This window comes from Bombus terrestris, chromosome 4, assembly GCF_910591885.1.
Source record: "Bombus terrestris chromosome 4, iyBomTerr1.2, whole genome shotgun sequence".
NCBI classification, from domain to species: Eukaryota; Metazoa; Arthropoda; class Insecta; order Hymenoptera; family Apidae; genus Bombus; species Bombus terrestris.
In genome coordinates this window covers 5,965,905-5,986,925 of record NC_063272.1, presented here as the reverse complement: position 1 = coordinate 5,986,925, position 21,021 = coordinate 5,965,905, and the positions used below count along the sequence as shown (strand labels likewise).

The 21,021-nt window shown below is 35.9% G+C and overlaps 1 protein-coding gene across 1 annotated transcript in view; it reads left to right on the top strand.

Annotated features, from left to right (window-relative positions):
- Window positions 1-274: 274 nt before the first annotated feature.
- Window positions 275-21,021, top strand: part of LOC100648358 (rap guanine nucleotide exchange factor 2) — a 250,571-nt gene continuing 229,824 nt past the window's right edge. Inside the window, exon 1 of the mRNA XM_048404837.1 lies at window positions 275-572. The gene's annotated coding sequence lies outside the window, so the exon portion shown is untranslated. The remainder of the gene's footprint in view (window positions 573-21,021) is intronic.

Genomic DNA, 21,021 nt, shown 5'->3' with positions numbered 1-21,021 from the left:
GTTATACGTAAATTAAGCATTTATCAGATTTTCTCGTGTCAATCATTTTATTAATAAGATTATCGTAAATTTGAATTTCGTAAAAAGAAAATTGTGACTGCTAAATCCTTTTTACATGTATATGTATAGCGTCTAACCCTATGGGCTGCCGATCGTGTCGAAAGCTGCCGAACTTTGCCGAGAAGATCGGAAGTACAAACTGGAAGTAGAGTCGTGACGATCGGTGGGGAGAATCGGGTTTGGTGGGGATCGGAGTGTCGCGCCGAAGCCAAAGCGAACCGGAGTAGAGTCACAGCCGGCTACGCGAGACGGTCATGAGCGAGCATTTTCTACGGTTCGCGGTTTTTCCATCGTTCTTTCCGTCGTGCTTTTTTTCCTTTTATTCGTAGTGTACCGGGACAACGTTTTTCGTATATCGTATCCAAACGCGTTAGTGATACTAACGTTTCTCTCTTCCTAGTCATATAGTCGATTGTCGCGAGTGATTTTTTTCTGTGTGTACATACATTGTGTTGGCTAGTGTGTTCTCAGCACGTGGATTATTGCTGGTGGGATCGACGTTTGCTCGAACGGTGAGTATCCTTTCTTGTTTCCATAAAAACTTTGTTTGAAAAAGTTCTTTAAGTTTCCTCGCGCATGAGTTATAGCTTACAAGATACATAGATTTATAAATATTCGTGACACATAATTATTGAAAGATAGGATATATGTTTAAGAACTTTCGAAAATTATAATAGTTTGTTAGCGGTAACGGTTTTGTAATATTTTGTGTGACCGACACTTGAGAATCTCTATCACCTTTAAAGCGTTCCCGCGTAAGGTTATATAGTGGATGCGTATTTGAAGAAACTGTCGTGGTGTTCTGACGAGTGGAACATCTACAAACCGAAATGCATACACTAGTAAGAATTTACTGTGGCTACTTTTATTTTGCAACGCACCGTCTTTTCTTATCAGATTCTACGTTTCATTTTCATAATACGAAATTGTCGTAGTCATATGAAAGTGCTAATAAATGATACGAACATAAATGGTATAATAAGTAAAATAGTACGAATACTCTTTATAGCTACTGTTTATACATATGTGATTGTTTTGATGTATTGAGTTAATTCGAATACGCATTCATTGTAACCACAGCCTAAGATTGTTTTGTATACAAACGCGTAGAAACTTATTTTACTATCAACATGTGGAAGACTCGAAAAATTGAAGCGGGATAAAAACGCGGGACCCACGTTTCGATGCTAATTCTCTTATGGCTCGGTTATTCTTGTACACATTGACCACGATTATTCCGATTTGTGTCGGCGTGTTGGCAATACACGCTACCTTCCAGTAACCGCCCCGAATACCTGTTTCATGCGAACCTCAAAAAAACTGTCTGATTGCGTGGCCTCCGTGGCGGAGGAGCGAGTTTGAACGTTCCTCGGTTAAAAAGAGGGGAGGTACGTTGACTCTCGAAGAAGCTGCGAGTTTCGGATTCCTAGCATCTCGCTTGGTAATCGTTGCATCGCGTAAACCAGTTTCCGCGTGTGAGAGGATCTTCGATGACATATTGAACGTACGTCATCGGCGTCGCGTATTATGTATGTGAGATTGCCGTTTTTCTCAATTTTGCGTTTTTACATACCACAGGTAGTATCTATGTATGTAGATATGTTATTACGGACATAAAATATGTTAAATGTTGATTATTTTTTGTGTATTTGTAAATTAGGTAGAGTTTTAAGATAAAGAGATTAATGTGGACGGGAAAGAAATATGGCGTCCGAGATCTTTGTACACATTGATGATTAATACCTAGATATTTTATATTTATAAAATTTTTTTATATAAAATATTTTATATTTTGAAGAAATTTTACGATATAGCGAGTATGTCTGCTGTAAATATGATCTTGGATTTCGTTGTCAGAAAACGATATTTATTTTACGAATTAAACATTTAATCAATATTCGAATTTGGCACAGAAAAGGAGATAAGAAACGTTTATACGAACCCTTAGTAATAATTTTATCGTGGAATGTTGTTAATCTACCAATTAAAAAATGGATTGTTACATCGAATACAAATACAAGCAATTAGAGTAGGTAAAGAAATTGGTACGAAGAATACCAGATAGTGTTATTCATCGTCACTAAGATGGGGTATATTTCGAAAAATCAACGACAAGTCAAAAGAGGGGCAAAAATTGTGACGATAATTGGGAGTTGGTAACAAAGGGCAGGAATTGCGCGGTTTTCCTCGCGTATATGTAAACCAAAGGGCTGGATGGGAAATTCTGGAATTGCAGAGGATGTCAACGACATGACTGTGGAATGTTTTAAACGTGGGTAGTGTTTTAAGCAGAAATACATATCGTATGATGCACCGTTTCGCTTTAAGATCTTCCCCTGACGTTCACGTTCTGCTATGCCTAATATTTCAACGTCCCCGTATTTTGTCAGAGCCGTGTATGTAGAAAGAAGAACAAGAAACGCGCCCGTTCTTCTCTCATGTCGCTTTTTAAGTTCGCGTACTTCCCCGCGATCCGCTCATGGACATAAAAACGTGTCAAGGATGGAGATCATGGTTGTATTCATCTACGAGAAACATCCTTGAGGCACTTAAATATCGATTGAGGATACAGGAGTGCGTTGTCAAACGCTTCCTGTCGAAGCTGTTCGAATATGCGTACTCGTAACACACCTAGTTCATTGTTTCTTCCACGCACTGTTTTATTCAGTTTGAAAAGTGTAGTGATATTTGAAGCATTTCTTTCTCTCTCTCTCTCTCTCTCTCTCTCTCTCTCTCTCTCTCTCTCAAGGAGCGTATATCAGTTTACTACTCTTATAGGAAATTTTATTGATATTTTTGAGAAGAATTTATAAATTTAATTTATTGTTTCTGCGTTGCGTTATATTTTTTTCTCTAGATTTTAGTACGACATTGAAAATAAATTGGATTTAGATGGCTTTTACGAGGGTGGATTTATATATAAATATCACTTACACTAAATATTTTTGCGTTTGTATTAATTAATATTAACAAAAATTGTTAATGATTACTAGTGATAGCAAAGAGAAAATATTAGCTTTTTAATGAAACTAGTTTTAATTTATTTTCCTCCAAATTGGATTTATACCAACTTTTGGGAAAGGAATATTATTACATTTACACAATGTCTATCGATATTCTGTAGCATTCTGATGCAAAACAAGATGACAGTTCTAATTTGGAAGCATTGATGGCTAATCTATGAATACATAATTGGAATGGTATTTAGTGACTTTTTTCCGAGTTTTTAAGTCCATAATGAAGTCGATTAGATAGATAAAGGTATCTTCCCGTTTCTGGATAATTAAGCAGAACGATCGTATTTTTGGTAGTGATGGAAGATGTTGAGTATGCAGCTTAGCATGTTTTTACCGACTTGAATCTTAAGCTTATTAGGATACTGACATCACTGTCGAGTATTCAGTCGCCTAAGGGCATATAGCCTTTTTTCTTCTGTAAGTTAGGCGAGACCGTTTAACACGTTTCCATACACGCGTATCGAGATACGTACGCGTAATCCATTCAGTATCGAAGAACAGGAAATATCATGTATTTTACTCTGTATTAGTAGACTGTGGATATGGTTCTTGAAGCACATTGTATAACACATTAATTCGAAATAATGAATTATTGAAGACATAAAATTCCAAGGGAAACAGGATACTTCTTCTCGACACGATGTTTCTTAAATCTAAATTATATTTATCCTATTCCTTCCTAACTCTTTCAAGATTAAATTTTTTTTATCTTGTGAGAAAAATTGTTTTTTCCTCAATTATACATCATAGAAACATATATCTCGCGATTTTGTGAAGAAGGCATAGTGTACTACAACTCGAGATCAGTTTCGATCAGATCGAAAACAAATATATTCATCGGTTAGTTAATTAGTAATTTATTAAAGTTCAATGTTTCGTACGCGTAACGTTCCCAGTTTAATTATACGTGCATAAGAGCGTAAAATATTATACAAGAATATTTGATACACATCTTAAACCGAGTTAGACAAAGACCACAAGAGCAAGTGCAATACGAAACCGTGAAAGTTAAAGATTTGCAATCCAAGTATGTGTAAGATATTAAAATACAAGGAAGATGCTATTTCAAGACTATAACAGCGTAAAATAGTCTGTGAATATATTTAGTTCAAAATCGATCTGCAAGTGAAAATTTCTTACGTGAAACCAAGTTCAAACTAGAATAGCAAAGAGTCAAAAACCTTCGGTTTAAGAACGATATATATGAAAGTATAAATCGCTATTTTCAGTTTACAAAATCGTAAAATATTATACCTCGACTCTTATATCGAACCTGATCCAAGAAGAATTCACAACCGAAAACTTTCTATATCAAACCAAAAGTCCCAAACAAGGGCAGAAAGTTAAAAATCCAAGCAGAAAGAAAACGACGAGCGATCGTGGCGGAAAACTCGGGTGATAAGAGAGTCGCAATTGCAGAAAGAAAGTTGGTGCCCGTATTAAATGAGAGATCTCTTCTTTTCCTCCATTCATCGACGATTCACTACGAGAGGAGACTACGATTGTTTTCCCTCGGTGCAGGAAGTCGCTCGCACGCGAAATAAATCTGCAAGTCGGAGAAAGTCGTGGGTTTTGTCGTTGCCTTCATCGTGGCATCCTGGTTCTCCGTTGGTCGTTGAATGTGGAGTATAATGTGACACAAAGAACGTAGCCCTCGTTGTTGCGTGCAGGTAGATAGAAGGGAGAAGAAACTGCACGAGGAACAGCAGGTGCCCAGCTGTTACGTTGTAACACCTATACGCATCTGCCTATAGGCAAACGATTAAGGCTACGATGGAGTTTGTCGTCGGTGAATTGGGTTACACTGGTCACGTTCGCGCGAAGATTATGAGGTTCTGAGCCGCGGAGTACCCAACAACTCCTCCGTATCTCGGAACAGTTAGAAGTCGATGGTCCGATTAGAATTCCACGCAGAACCCCGTATTATCGCTTGCCTGACCGTGACTCGAACGGAGTCTGCCTTTTGTGTTTTTACTATATCGTTATTTCATAGTGATTCTGTTACGCGTTTGTAGATTCCACGAGGTACTAAATATCCGTGCTAGATATAGTTTCGTAAAGGAGAATGACTGTTTAATCGAAGAAATTTTCCGCAGATTTTCATACAACAGGTATGACGCTATAGTAGAATCTTTGCAGTTTTATAGGGAAGTTTTTAGTAATTTTGCTATGAAGTTGTGCCAATATTTGCGCTAAGTATTATTTTACCATGCCGTAGATAACCGTTTAATTGAAGGAATTTTTCTTTTATTTTTACACAATGGAGATGATGCTGTAGTAGAATTTTCAGGTTTTTGTAGGAAATTCTTGGTAGTTTCGCCACGAAAGAAATGTTTTTTCCTTTATTCGCGAAGAAAGCTTTTGAAATTTTATTGGAATTAAAGAATTTTTGGTAATTTTGTTATTATACCATCTGAGTGTAAAGGATTTAATTATACGACGAGGGAAATATTAAATAGACGTGAAACTTTGCTTCTCTGAACGAAAATTTTCGTTAGTACTTTATTCACTGGATAAGAAATAGCAGTTCCAACCGAAAGTTGCCTATTAAGAACGTTAATTTGCACGCTTTGTGACGTAATCACGTTATGTGTATGCGATACGCAAACGTTGAAAACGCTTTGATTCTTGTGAAAAGATACGAATACGTATTGTAGGAAGCACATGTTATCGTACCTAATATCTAGAGAATCTTCCATGCATAAATACCAAAGTCACACACGCGTATTGCACCGTTAAATGTTACAAAATTATAACAAATAATCGTAGAATTATTTTTCGAAGCAATGATTTAAGCGATTTTAATGAACGATTCTTCTTCAGAATTTGTGAAGAAGTCTCTGATCTATTTAGCAGTTGAACAGTCTTTAATTAGAAATACTTACACTTATTTTAAACGTCTGATTAGTTTCTTTACGATATATTTATGGAAATGTTAGAACATTCTCATCAGCTACCGCTGCATTAGACTGCGTTAATCGTCGTTGAAACTTGTTTTGCCAGCTTTAAATCCGCAAATCTAACGATGGTCGGTGTTTTCTGATACAACAGACGTGGAACCGCTTGTAATGGTCGACTACTTCCCGATCTTTTGACACTTTCTTTTTGCGAGAAGAAAGTAATATTTGCCAAAGGATTTACGTCTTCCTTAATAGCGAATTGAAGCTGTGCAAAAGTAACCAGGAAATCATTTCATTAATCCCTCTTGAGAAATGCGCGTCGCTTAATGTACCATATAATAAATCGAAGTTCAATTAAACGAAGGCGAATATGCTCGTAAAGAGTAGTCAAAGATAAAAACTCTAAGAACTTCGTGAAAGACTTTATAAGGATTCTTGTAAGATTTCATTTCATCTTATAAGAAATCCATAGAGAAACTGAAGATAAATTCCAATCTAGTCAATTGCAAAGAAACAAATACATTTTTCATGACTCCATCGATAGCGTGAAACTTCTGTCTCAAAGGAAACAAAAAGAATTAGAAATGAAGAGAAACAGGTTCAAAGCCACTGTATAGCGAAATAACGCGTTTGCGAGCGTCTCATTCGTTTCTTTCCAAGTTACACAACTTTATTTCCTCTCGAACGATCGAGATCGATGTTTGTTAGATAGTTTGCTATACACGAAGAGAGTAGAGATTGCAACTTTGGAACGTCGTGGATAGATTTTCGAGCGAAAGAATGTCGCTCGAAGGCAGTTTCGTTTTTCCGTATAGCTATCAGCGAATTCGTTTGGAATTCGCGTATGTTACCTGTACGACGCTTCTCGCCCAGTTGACTAGCGTCCTAGAATTGCCCACAAACTGGGACAAACAAGCGCCTTTCGCAAATTTTGAAATCTAGGACGACCGTCTAAAAGGAAAACTTCTTCTTTGATGGAGACCTCGTGCTGTTTTTGCATAAGAGAGAAACTGATTGGTTTTCGTTCGGGTAATAGCGACGTTAAACGAGCCAGACTCTTTGAACAGATGTTTGTTGCGAACAAGTGACGATAGAAACAACAGGGAAAGGTTGTTAGTGGAATTTGAGGAATTTATTCTTACTTTGATTTCTATGAGCGAAGTGTGAATATTTACGGTTCTTCGATGCTACGTCATGTTAATTGTGTTATAGATGAAACTTAATCCAAGCTTTAGCCCTTATTACCTCTCCAAATAATTGTAAATTATCTTTTCTAAATAATATTAATTTTAAATAATTACATCAAGCTATCGAGGAGCCGCGAATAAATTTCTGACGAAGTTAATTTTATATTTTACTGAAAATGGGAATGCACGATAGGATAAATAATAGAGTTTAACGGCACCTTGAATCAAGAAACTGAGATCGTATCAAGTACGTTAGGCCTGCGGGTCGCTTGTTTGCGTAATCTCTAAGTCGACGTTAGGATTCTGTAACAAGTTGTACAGGTGTTGAAAACATAGTGTTTATCCTCGTTTATACGTATAAAGTAGGATGTTGTAATTATACAAGTCGAGGAAAAATTTCTTCGGTAACATCTTTCTTCTTTACGTACGTAATATTTAAAATATTATAGATAAGACAATATGAGATAAATTAAAAAGATTATGTAGAATACGAGAAATTGGGCAGAGCGAGAACACGTATAAATAATTTGCTAAAAATTGTTTTCGGGTGAAGAGCAATTTTTAATTAATAGTTGTAAAAATTTCGAGGACGAAAGCATTGCATATTATTTTTTTTTTTTTTTTTTTTTTGAAGCGATATTACGTCTTCTTTTTAGTTCGACAGCAAACAGCAACATATATTGCAGTGATTCATTCAGTTTTAACGATTGTCACTGATTAACCTCATTTAAGCTAATGACTTAATCATATGTATTTTAACGATGTATTGTGGCTGCACCTTCTTCGTTATCCGACATCTTCAAACAGTCATTTTTTCCAAGAAACAATATCGCTGAAAAAAATAGTGGTTTCAAGCTTCAATTAAATTCTTCAACGGTCGCTTCGGGAGAAATATACGATGTAGAAACAATACGAACAATAGGTCTCGTATTTTATCCTTAAAATAATATAGACAAATAAACAGAGAAACAAATATAAAAATGTCGTAGAATTTTATTCTTTGCGTAAGCTATATCGGAAAATAGCAAGTACATCATCCATAATTTATATTTATTCGGAACTATTGTTACTTTCTATAAAACGGAACTGTTCTTACTTTATATAAAAGTAGGAAAAGACGCGTTGTATTTTTTATTATCCTAACAGATCGCATACAAAAATAAGGAGAAACAGAGATGGATCGAATATTTCGTGTGCATTGTAAAACAAACTCGCAGTATCCAATTATGTGATACGCAACGTACATAACCCAACCTATATATATATCCACTGAAACGATAAAAAAGATAAGATTATCCAATAGCCTAAAAGGAATTAACTCTAAAAGCCAAAAAAAAAAAGAAGAAAAAGGAACTAAAATAAACTGTATGCTATCACGACTTCTGCCAAGAAAATCGTGGCAAAGCGTGTCGACAAAAAAGATACTCGAGCGAGAACAACAGAATGATGCGAATAAACAGTCGACAGGTGGAAAAGCTGTAAGGGCGTTGTTGGCCCTGCCGGCGCGACGTGACGCGCACACTTTCGGCGCTCTTCTTTACGCGATGATTAGAAGCGGAAGGACACCGTCGTGACACGTGCAGATTGAATACAATGGTCACGGTGTACCCTCATTTACGTAATGCACTACGAGAAAGAGACAATGCCGTCTGGCGCTTCTCTCGTTTATGATTCGTTGCCCGGGAGACACGAAAAGAAAAATTACAGGGTGGTTCGTTGCCGTGTCGTTACCGCCTTTCGGACGTGAAATCTCGAGAGTTTCTCCATTTCTCTCGGTCCTTTGCCTCGTATACATATCCTTCCTCTCTTCTTTCAACGTGCTAACGCGTATTTGCCTTTTACAGAGTGCAAGAGATGGAAAGAGATTTAAATGCATCCTCGTAATCGAGCGTGTAGGTGCAACCGCCAATGACTCGATTTCTCTAGAGACTGTTTTTCTTTTTCTAGCTTCTTTCTCGTCGTTTTCCTTTTTCTGTGGTCGTCTGATGCGTTGCTACGCCACCGACAAGCGGAAATCTGGTCGGCGGAATTGCAATTAATTAAAAAGTTAAACGGCTCTGATGATCGCACGCCGCTTCTAGCGCGCCTCTTTCGTGATAGTTATTACGATTTCTTTCTCTTTTACTTCTTCTTTTAACGAGCTTGCGTTGTCGGCTTCGGTAGACTTCCTTTTATTTTTCTAGTTACGATTAAGTAGCTCCCGAACGATTAATCTTATTGCGATGAAATGGATGACAAGAATCACGCGATGTTGGGAGAATATTTGAACGAACGCTCTTTTTTAGCGAGATTTACCTTTTCTTCTTTTTTGCGAGAGTAGTGGATTAGATATTATTGGTTTGTTACACGCTAAAAATATCGCTAGTATTGGGATATCTAGAAATTAATCGTTTAATTAATTAATGACGAGCTAACATGGGAGTATACTCTTTTGTCTAATAAAATTATACTATAATATTTAATAAGAATAATATTACAGTTAAAAAATTGTATTGATCTTTTTGCTTCTTTTTAACAGTAAGGAATTTCTATAAACGTTATCTTATTGAAATGCTTTTATCGAAATGAAAATAATAAGACACGTTATTTTTATGTCTTTCGATACGCGTGATTTAAATTTATAATCCGCTAATTTCACAAACCAATAACGGATCCTGCTTTTAATTATATTATTAATTTATCATTAATTTGTAAATTTTCGGCAAATTCAAATATTATTACTGTCCATAATCGACCAAAGTAAGTAACCTAATACCTATAAACGGTAGTGTATTATTTAATTGATCCTTAATTTTTATTATGACATTTGTGAATATTAGCATTAATAGATCCGTAAATGGAAGCAGAATTTGATTTTTATTAATTTTTGACGTTAACGTTTAATGGAATTACGACGTTAAAGCTAGTCTTAAAATAAACGCTTATCGCGTTGAGCATTTTGAATCAATGGTAATAACAAATTCTTTTCCATAAATGACGCGCGAGATGATGCTATTAGACGTTTGACGGGTGCACATTGCAGATGCATCGATTTTCTCTAAAATTGCTTTGCATCTGTACGATCGATAAATGACACGACATCCACGTGAGGTTACGAGGAAGTGCTTCCTCGAGGAAGAAAGGCGGAAGATTGGCTTCTTCTTTCGTGACAGAAAATGATCTGAATGAGACATCACGGAATGGAAAGGTCTGAGTGGCAAGGAATAAGAGACTTGTATGCGTGTATATATGTAGTTTCAGCTATCGAAAAAGCGATCGTGCTTATTCTTTGGAACGAAAATCTCGTGATACAGTCAAATTTCCTGTCTCTGGTTGTTATGTAAAGGAACAATCGGAAGTAAATTTGCGCGAGTAGATATATGGTAGAATTTTAAAACACAACCAAAGTAACGTCTAATTAGAATGTATGCGATATTTTTTTTAGTACAATAAAGAATGTCTCTTTTTTTGGAGTATTTGTAGGCTTTTTAATAATTTTTTAATTTAGTTCGACGAAATTCTGATTTCGTCTAAAAGTCCACCTATATCTATTTTTTATCATTGTTTAATTAATTGGGATTTGGAAAATTTCAGAGCGAATGATACTATCTATCAGGTTATTTCACGAGTAACGTCGATTCGTTTAATTAATTCGATTAAAAAATTACCAAAAAGTGGAAGGAATAGTTCTCGATTATAACAACGATACGTTATTCTTCAAAATAATATTTTTGTGTGTTAAAGTTATAGATATAAGCATAACATTACTTACGAAATGATTTAATTATATGATTTAAATTTTACTTTCGTTAAAAAAAAACCATCTGGCAAATGTTTGATGATAATAATTACACGTTATCTTTCAACCGTTACGTATGTTTAAACCATTTGAGTGAAACGCAATTGCGCTGGTACGAAATACGAAACTCATAGTCTGGAAACTCTGAAGTGTTGATACTACGTCGTTTCTAGAAGTTATGTGTAATAGTTGGTCGAACAGTTTTTAATTTCGCTGAAACAGAAGAAAATTTGCCGTCTTTGCTTGCTTTTACTATAAAAACATCTAATAATACGACTTCCTTTCGTCTTTTCGTTATGTTTGAGAACGTATCTTGTTCATCTCTCGGTAGTCTCTTTGCTATGTGTAGCAAATAACAGGAAGGCGTACGTAGGGTTTCATATAGAATATGTATGTGCGTAGTTTCCCATTGTGAATATAAATCTTTGTTACGAATTTATACGATGTCGGATCTCTTAGTATTTCTAGGTAACTAAATTTTCTTCATAAATATACATCGCTTGACAGCGTATAAATAACAGGAGAGACATAGCAGCAGGTGGAATGTTTTGTAAGGATTTTATTGTAAAAATTTGTAGAGAGACATTATGCTTGTAACGTTGGATTAGTGGCGAGTTATGAAATGTTAAATAACTAGGATCCACTAATGTTTAACCACTTGTATTGTTGCCAGAAAATTAAACAGACATTTTTATTTCGAATATTTCCTCCAGTATCTTAGAAGAACTTTTACTTTAAGAACTAGCAATTTTTTAACAACTAGAAAGCTTAATCTACATTAAACTTGTACATATTAAAATACAGTGCAAAAATGCCTGACAGATATTGAATAGCAGATACGAATACATAAAATTAGAAAAGTCTCTGTTCTAACGATTTCATCGTTACGCTGATTGCTCTGTTAAATATACGATATTTTCAATCGTGACAATATTCGGTGCACTTTCATTTTTTAAAATTTAAAAATTACATGCTTGATGTAATGCATCTTTGAGAAGATGTGTCTGGATTTATGTAGTTCAAAACAATTTGGACTTTATGAGATACAAATTAAATTAAATAGATTTGATTAGAGGCAACGTGTGAAATAAAAAAATTGTATCTATAAATTCGAATTATTTAAAAATTAAGCGCGCATTCACGTTACTACAGGTTTATTACTTTAGTGAGCGTTCAAAGAGTATGCGGTTACTATGCGATCTCGTGTGTGAAGAACAAAACGCATAAATATTAAGAATAAATAAAGTTTTGATAACACGCTCGATAAATTATGTATCTGACTTATGTGTGCCATCTGGGAGTAAAAAAGAGACGAGTTATTTGAAGAAACGGTTGATGGAACGAAAGGAAAGGTAGTGGATCGATTGGCTGTCGGTGATGGCGTGCACCGGCCCTTCAGGCCGCCCTCCGTGAATCCGATGTAAAGGCTTCTCAGTGCACATGTATGCACACGTCATAATGTATGCAAGTGTACAGATGCAAGGAAGGAACTACGTGTATGGGTGGTTCGTCATATGGGTTACCTCGAAGCAAGATCGCGGCTAGAGGGGCAGGCTAACGGAAGTGGGAATTTTTCTACAGTCGCGTTTCAGTAATTTCTTGCGGAAAATAGGGAACTTGAAATATTTCACCGTGGTAATTGGTGTCTTGATAGCGTTCTAGCCCTTGGGACCCACGGTCTTTTGTCTGTGAAGCAAAGATTGTGATCAGGGTCCACTTTCTATCGCTTCGTTTTTTTTCTCTTCTTACCTGCGTTTCTTACATAATTATTCAGGCCTATTTATTATGGAAATAGATGCGTCAATTTCTTTCTTTTTGTTTAGTCATGGTAAGCTATTTCCGTAGAAAATCGAGGAATTTTCTGAAGAAAAGAATTACAAGGCAATGAATTTCACAGATATTCGAATCTATTTAATTCTGTAAGATGCAGAAAATAAGTAAATTTTGGACGAATAAAGCGAAGAATTTCGTATTTTAGAACTTGAATCGTATTTATGATGGGCCAGTTTGACCTTTATTGAAATTGATAACGTAGTCACGATCTAGTTGATGTTCGTTCAGGCGTTTTGTTTCTATCAAATGGTCTAATACATCATTAGTGTTCACGCTTCGTGCACGCTGCGCTATATTAAGTAATCCTTGAGTATAGTGTCACTGGACTGTGATCATCTTGTAACGAAATCGTCAGTGAAAGCTTGATGGTAGCAATTTTCTCCAGAATAAATGACATACAACAAGCTAATGAGCTATTGACACTATCATAATAGTTATCATAATATTCACAGAAAAAAAACTTGTAAATTTCAAGAGCCAACCTATCCTTTTGTACTTCAAGTTTCTTCCTCGTTAAACTTTATATAGTCTACTCTAATAGTAGATTATTAGATGAAATTTCACCTCTGAAAAATCTGCTATAATAATTGCATCAATTCGTAATTAACAAGTAACCTAACAAATTCTTAATCAAGTTTCAGATGTACACACATGTACATTTATCTATTCTTTTTAAATAATTAATAAAATGCATCTACCTTAAATGAGCTATGTATTAAATTTAATAATAACTATTACCGACAGTAATGATACCAATAGTAATTTTAAAACAGGTAATCAAGCTATATAATTAATTTTTAAATAAATAATTAATACTACGTCCATATACATGTATACCAATCACGTGTAGCTCTTTAAAAAATAAATTAACTATGTGTAATAATAGCTACTAATAATGGTAATTCAACTGTTATTAACTTAAAATTAATATATGTATCTATGTCTCTAAGAACTTTTCCCAACGTCTGGTCTAATATTAGTTCCCCGTGCATACCTAAAGCGGTACGTGTTTTCAGCTCGTAAATTACCTTCTTTTTGGCCCAGATGCAACATTTCCAGTTGAAACCTTCAAAACTGGACCAGTCGTTTCTGAGTCATCGTGTATAAGTCACGATGACAAACCGTAGCTGCATACAGAGGGGACTATTGTGACCCACAGCCTACGTTTTCCGTTAGACGTTATTATCCGTACCACCTGTCTTAACGTGTGCTCTTCCCCTTCTTCCGTTATCTCTCTCCTCGTATCTAGTCGCTCATCGTCTCTTTCCTACGCCAGTCCTTCGTATCCGAGCGTCCTGCTTTTTCCTTCTCTCACTTTTTCTTACGTACCAGTAGCTAATGTTACTTCCTTACGATCCTCCTCCCTCTTTCGTTCTATCTGCTACCATATTCGTTTGCGTTGTTACACCTGCGACTTTAAAGGCTCGGTGAACTGTTTTATTTAAATTGCACGCGTTGACCGCCGCTGTCAGGTGGTTGCCTGACCAAAATCGGGAACGCTGTTTGCGCTCTTTGATGAGTTTCCAGCGTGTTTCGCCGGTTAGATACGTCACATTGACGCCTATCTAGGGGTGGGAAGCCTGGATCTAGATCTAGGTGGTTTGGAAACGATTTAATGTTTCTGAACTATTTAAATGAGTTTGCGTACGACTTGCTTTTCTCTATCCTCTTTTTTGAATCTTTTAGGTAGTTCCTTTTTAATTAGTGATACAACGAGCAATATCTGTCGAATGAAACAATGTAGGCATGTGAGGGGTTGATTGATAATCAGAGAGAGAGAGAGAGAGAGAGAGAGAGAACAATATAGAATCTTCATTGGTGGATGGAAGGACTATTTAAATAAGTTTATGTATGTCTGGTTTTGTTACTTTATCTTTTCTTGTTCAAGTAGTTTCTTTCGATCAGTGATGCAATGTTAGGTGATGAAATAACACTGGTATTTAAAGAACTGATCAATCATTCTGTCTTTAATAATCATTAAAGATAGAAAACATAGAGTTTTTTTAAATTGCTGAATGGTATAATTTGCGGATCGATGTTAATTGTGTCTCTTTTTCGATATTTCTTCTACCACTTTGTGCAATTATTTTTATTATGCAATTTCGTGCGTGAGAAACGAAGCAGATATAAAGAATAAGTAGGATTTCGACAGTGTACTGTAAAATACATATCTTGTAGTTTGAATGTAAATTGAAATTATTCAAGTAGGGCATTTTAATTACACTTTTTTTTGTATCTGTTTTCGACTCGTGCAATAATTGGAGGATCTCGTGTGTGAAGAATAAACTACATACTTACGTACAAGACAAAAATGCATAATTTAGATTTCGTTGTTTATTTAAATTACATAATACATTGAATAACTTTGAAGAATATACAGATGTAAAACAATTCATGACACAATTTATGGAAAATTTTACAACAACAAGGTTATACTAGAAATAATTGTTTCTACGATCAGTCGTCATGATCGATACATAGATAGAAAGCGTTCGTGTTCTTTAAAGAGAGCTTTTAGAAATTCAACCTTCGAATTTTTCCACCCACCATTCAGCTTCGTTACGAAAACGGAACGAGTCCTACGCGTGCTACGTCTAAGTACGTGTCACAATCTCGTTCGCATAAATCACTCATTGAAACGTATTTTAATTACGGGGCCATGTGCGACAACTGTAATAAATACATGCGTATGCTGATTTGCAGAAGTATCGCTAAGCAAATTACAATTAAGACTTTCAAATAAATATATTGTTTAACATATTGTATACGATACATCGTAATTTTCCTTTTAAATTATAATTTTTAATTGTTCATATTTATACAATATGATAGGAGAAAAGCATTTTAATAATTAATCCTGAAATCTATGATTTTTTTTAATGTAATGAAACATTTAAAGCCAGTCAATTTATATAATTAAAAAACAATGGAAGGAATAAATAGAGACAATACTGGTGTGAAAGAATATCCTTCGTAAACTTTGTAAATTTCCGAAATCAATTTTTCTGAAAACAAAAAGGATCAATACTATACGTAAATTCTACTTTATTTCAAACTTTTAACTTAATTTTACAAGAATTTATTACTATGGATAATTTCTGTTTATCGATATTAATACAGCTATACGCAAAGTCAAACTTTCCTCCATTCCACGAGAAGTTTAATTTTTAAAATTTATATAATTCTTCTAACAAGTTACGAGCTCACCGAGACGTTGTTTACGCTGGCCAGTGGAACCGTGCTAAATCCTCGCGAAAGTAGCAGAACGTTGTGTGCCACGGAGTACAATGGCGAGGCGATGTTGCACAACCCTAGGGCCCTACTGTCGTTGAGCAGTCTCTGGAACTGGGAGACCACTTAGCAACCTGTGAAATTGTGCTCTCGAACGAATATCCAGGGTGCTAAGAGATATGTGGGACACCTTTTAAGAATCGATTCTAGACACGGAAACAAATATAGAAGTTTATATACAAAAAACTGCACGTTACACAGAAATAATCGAAGGTAATTAAATACATCATGGCGCGTTATAAAATACCACATAAATCGCAACTATATTTTGGATTTATTACCCAGATGAAATCTAATTTAACCCTACCCAAACCTAATCCGAACGTTGAAAGATACTAACGCCGAGTGGCGATTCTACATAGAAGTGAAATTACTCGGAACATCGATCATGGCAACGAAATCGGTGTGGTGTACCCTTTCCTGTATAAGTAGCCAATCAAACTTTACTTGGAACTGAATGGAAACATCCGTACCGATGTCCGGAAGTTTCAAACACCTGACGTGCTTCTTGCGTTCGACATTACGTCGCCTTGTGACGAAATATCTGTACCTTGTGCGCTGTGCTAAAACGATTAACCATAGAACCATACTTTACCGTTAATTAAACTTTGAATAAAATGCGCTGTAGACTGTTACTCGATGTTTCCATTCAATTCAATGGCGATGTTTATCGACAACTCGTGGAAAAACCTCGAAACCAGTTCAACCTTCGGGCTGTACATCACCTTCGAGAGGTCCTTGCTTCCGGCCAATTGTACCACTCGATCGCTTCCGGTCTCACGCTTCGCATAACTTCTCGTCGCTCGCATCATCTCCTTCGTTTCTTCTGTCGCGTTTCACTGCTCGCAGATTGCACGGAATTTCTCTGGCTTTTAACCGCTGCCGGTAATTCAGACCCGAAATGCCTCTGTGGAATTTCTGCGGGGTCCTTCGACCGGTTGTAGGAACACAAAGTAGCCCGAGGAGCGACAAAGAGGCCACCATTGTATTTTCACTGTCGTTGGATTAATTCGCTGCTCTGTTAGGCGGAAAATTAGTCAGAGAGCATTGTTTTAGATAGTTGAAGGAGTTGAACGGGGAATAGGAGGTATTGAAGTAATTCAGAGTCGGTTTTGAGCTTCGAAATGTATAGCTCTTCGTTTGAAGAGACTTCAGCCCCTTGCAATTGGGGGGCGTTTCAATGCTTCTTTTCATTGACATGATAATTAACAAATAATTTCATATAAATTCATGAGAAGAACTTCGCAATTTCTTTATTTTCAAGTTTCTTGTAGTTGGAGACATTAGTTTTTACCATATATATAATGGTAAAAAGTTTAAAGGGTTAGGAGTTTAATATAATTTTAGATCTAGGATTCTTGTTGATCTTAAATGTAAGATTTAAGGAAATAGATCTGTAATAAAATATTCGAAATCTTACCAGACACACAATTAATAACTAGCTGTCAACATCATTTTCTAACTACAAGATTGATTCTAAGCGCTCTATGTTTTATGGATAATAAGAAATAAGCTTAAAGTATGAAATAATATCAGCTTCAGAATTTAATATAAAGATTTTCTTCGAAGGTTTAATACAAACTTTCTTTTTGATCCCGCATCTATGTCTACGTTAATATTTGTATCTGAATAATCTTCATTCATGTAGCTCAGTTTGCTATAATTGATTCCACCTTGAGATTGCGGATTGCGAGGCAAAGCTTAACATCTCTTTTACGTAGTCCACCCAATAACGTAACTGATCGTTCATTATTATTTTCACAATATTGCACGAATCATTTCAGTATCTTTGATAAGAAAAGACACAATTTAATAAATTCACGGTTAAGTCAAAGCATCAAAGAAAATCTGATAAAGTTGAAACTCGAGAGCAAGATCTAGATATAACAAATACATCTACCACGTAAATGATATAAATACATTGAAACAAATACGTTGATACAAATACGTTGAAACTCGAAAGCAAGATCTAGATATAACAAATACATCTACCACGTAAATGACGTAAATCTAAATGATATAAAAATTTCCAATTTAATCTTCCATCTAGATTTCATTCTCTCGCGATCGTATCACGTGAAAATTTCTCGTTTATTCGATTTATTCAATTTTTATGGGCAAACCAGCGAAAAAATTTCTACGCAGATCGAAGAAATTCAATCAAGACTTTCATTATGCCGCTAGATGGTTAGCTGTATGCTCGAATTACGTCAGTGGATGAAAATGTCGGATGGCTATATCGCTTCAAAAAAAAAGAATAAAAAAAAATTAGAAAATGATGGAGAAAAACTCGAAGATTCGTCGACGAAGCGGATATGATAACGCGTTCACGCATTAAGGGCATGTTGCATCAATTTTCGAGTAATTTCATGGCAATTTTCCGATCCCTTGCTAAATCTTGCCACGGGGGGAGGAAAAGGCTTGAGGGAAGCTCGCATCTTCGAATTTATCTACCCTTACTATCGACGCGTGAATTGGCCAAGCAAGAAAAAAATTCGTATCGATTTCTGTCGGGCGAAATTCCAAACGTTCTTGAAAATTGAACGAAATTGAATTTGTTGAAGATTTTCCCCAAAATTGTTTATATATAGGAAGAAACGTGTTAATGAACAAAAAGCAATGGAACGTGTAATCCGAACGTAGAAAATTTTTATGAATATATGTATCATATACGGTAGACAGAGCATTTTCAAATTTCGTTGTAGGTCGCGTTTCTCGTTAAGGCAATATTTGCTCAGGGATTCTCGCGTTCCCTGGTTTTCAATAATTTCGACGATACGGATTTAGCGCAGATTCGTTAAATAAAATGTTTATGAAAGTATGCTTTCCACGGGATTTTCGGCCATGGTTCATTTAATCCTCGTTATCGCGCGACTGGAAAATCGTAGGCGTAACCACAGAGTGAAATCTTAATTATGCACCTGTAATTCCGCCGTGCGCCACCTTTGACATAAAAAGAGGGGGTGGAAGCTTAATTACGAGACGGTGCAGCCGTGCCATACCTGTGTCCGCGACACGCTTGCTCCACGTATATTGCTTGTCGTTCTTAACGGATGTCCTTTTTAAATTCATATATGTATAAGTAGATTCGATCCTTCATACCCCTTACGTTTCTTATATATGATGTTTCGAGTGTACTTTACGGAAGAAACACTTGATAAGTTGTGTAGTTTGCTCCTTATAAGGGTGCAATTTTAAAATTCATTATATCGTTAACCAGTCTTATGTTATTAAACGTATCTTCATATTTAGCACCTATCTTCATTTTAGTAATAAATATTTATTTTTGTCAGCTACTTGAACATTTCAAAGACATGGGTCGTTGGTTATTTTATCTTTGAATCGAACGAGTGATTTTCATTTTTAACTATGTTAGGTTAAAGAATTATTGCTGGATGTTATGGTTGCACTTATTACAAACAAATAATATACTGTTCTTTAGTTTTGTCAGTATTTCCAGGCACTTAACATTTACATTCCGTAGTTAGAGAATTATTTCTCAGAACTGATTCCTCGTTTCTCAGTTAATTGAATAACATCCTTTTCTTATGAGATTGCAAAAATGTTTATATCTTCTTATCGATACTATCCATCGACCACATATCTATCCAATTTTAGATATAAAGTAAAATATAAGTTCAACCAACGATAAGAAACAATTACGAATTTTTATATTACATCATACGAAAATAAATGTCACGCGATATTTCCATTCGTATAACGAAAAAGACGTGGAGGAGGGATAATGCTCTTTCCCTGGCGGTTCTTGAAGCACGTAGCACGCAACGTGTTTTCGTAGGGACGGGTCCCTGTCGGTGGCACGAGGAACCGGAAGTGGTCGGCTAAATATGCACGACCACGTATCGCCACGGTTCATTGTCGTTCGAACAACGGTCGTCGAAGAGTCTCTGGAGTGCCATTAAATCTCGGTGGCTCGTGCACGACATTCAGCCGTGATCGAGCGTGGAAGGATCGATTGTGAGCAACATCAGGGTCCCTTCCAAACGAAATCATCGCCGGTATATGCAACGAGAGGGTGAGGGGAAATGTCATCGCTGATGAAATTCTTCAAAGGACACGCGCGGCGGATACAGGTGCAGCGGGAAAAATCGAGTCACCTCGCTATGTTTGAAATTTCTCTGCCTTCTGTCTGTATCGTTGTCCCGTGCAAATGTGCCATCAACGTTTTAATCACTTTGTTTGTTAATGGACTTTTTCGGTGGGAACTTTGATCTTCTGTTTTTAATTGAGTCGACGACGCGCAGCAACTTGTAATTACAATTATCGAATTCGAGGAAAATCGAACGTGATTAATTAATTATCGGCGGAATTTGTTCGACGATTCGTGCCGATGGGGGTTGAATTTTCTTTTTTTTGGCTGGTAATTTACTTCCTATTGGATGGCGATTTAATTCTCATTTTTCCAGCTTAATTTGGCTCTTGAACTGAAATTTGAATTTCACAGTGCAGAATTAATAGAACGAAGATTAATATAAATTTGGAAATTCCTTATTCCTAAAGTAAAAAATTTCCAAACGTTACTCCCTTCCCCTTACCACTACCTTACCACCAAGAAAATGGTTGGGTTAGGCTTGTAGATTGTATTTACTGTAAGCAGTTGATGACAATTGATTGCGAGGGTAGAACACCTATCCTCTGTTTTCGGCTATGTTGGCAGAAATGATAACACCCTAGACACAATTTATTGTGGCCCAAAAAGTTTATGGGAGACGATCCTATAAATTTTCGGTGACACCTTTATTGCACACTTCACTTTGTTTCTTCGCACGCTCGTAGTTATAAATGGAGCACGTTTGGTTTATTCACTCTATACGGTTGCTGATTATTTACCACCGTAATATTAATCAATAAGATACGTAATAATATCAGAATGATCGTGATTCTCAAGTTAACAACGCAAAATAGATTTAATTAAAATGCATTCCTAAGGAAGC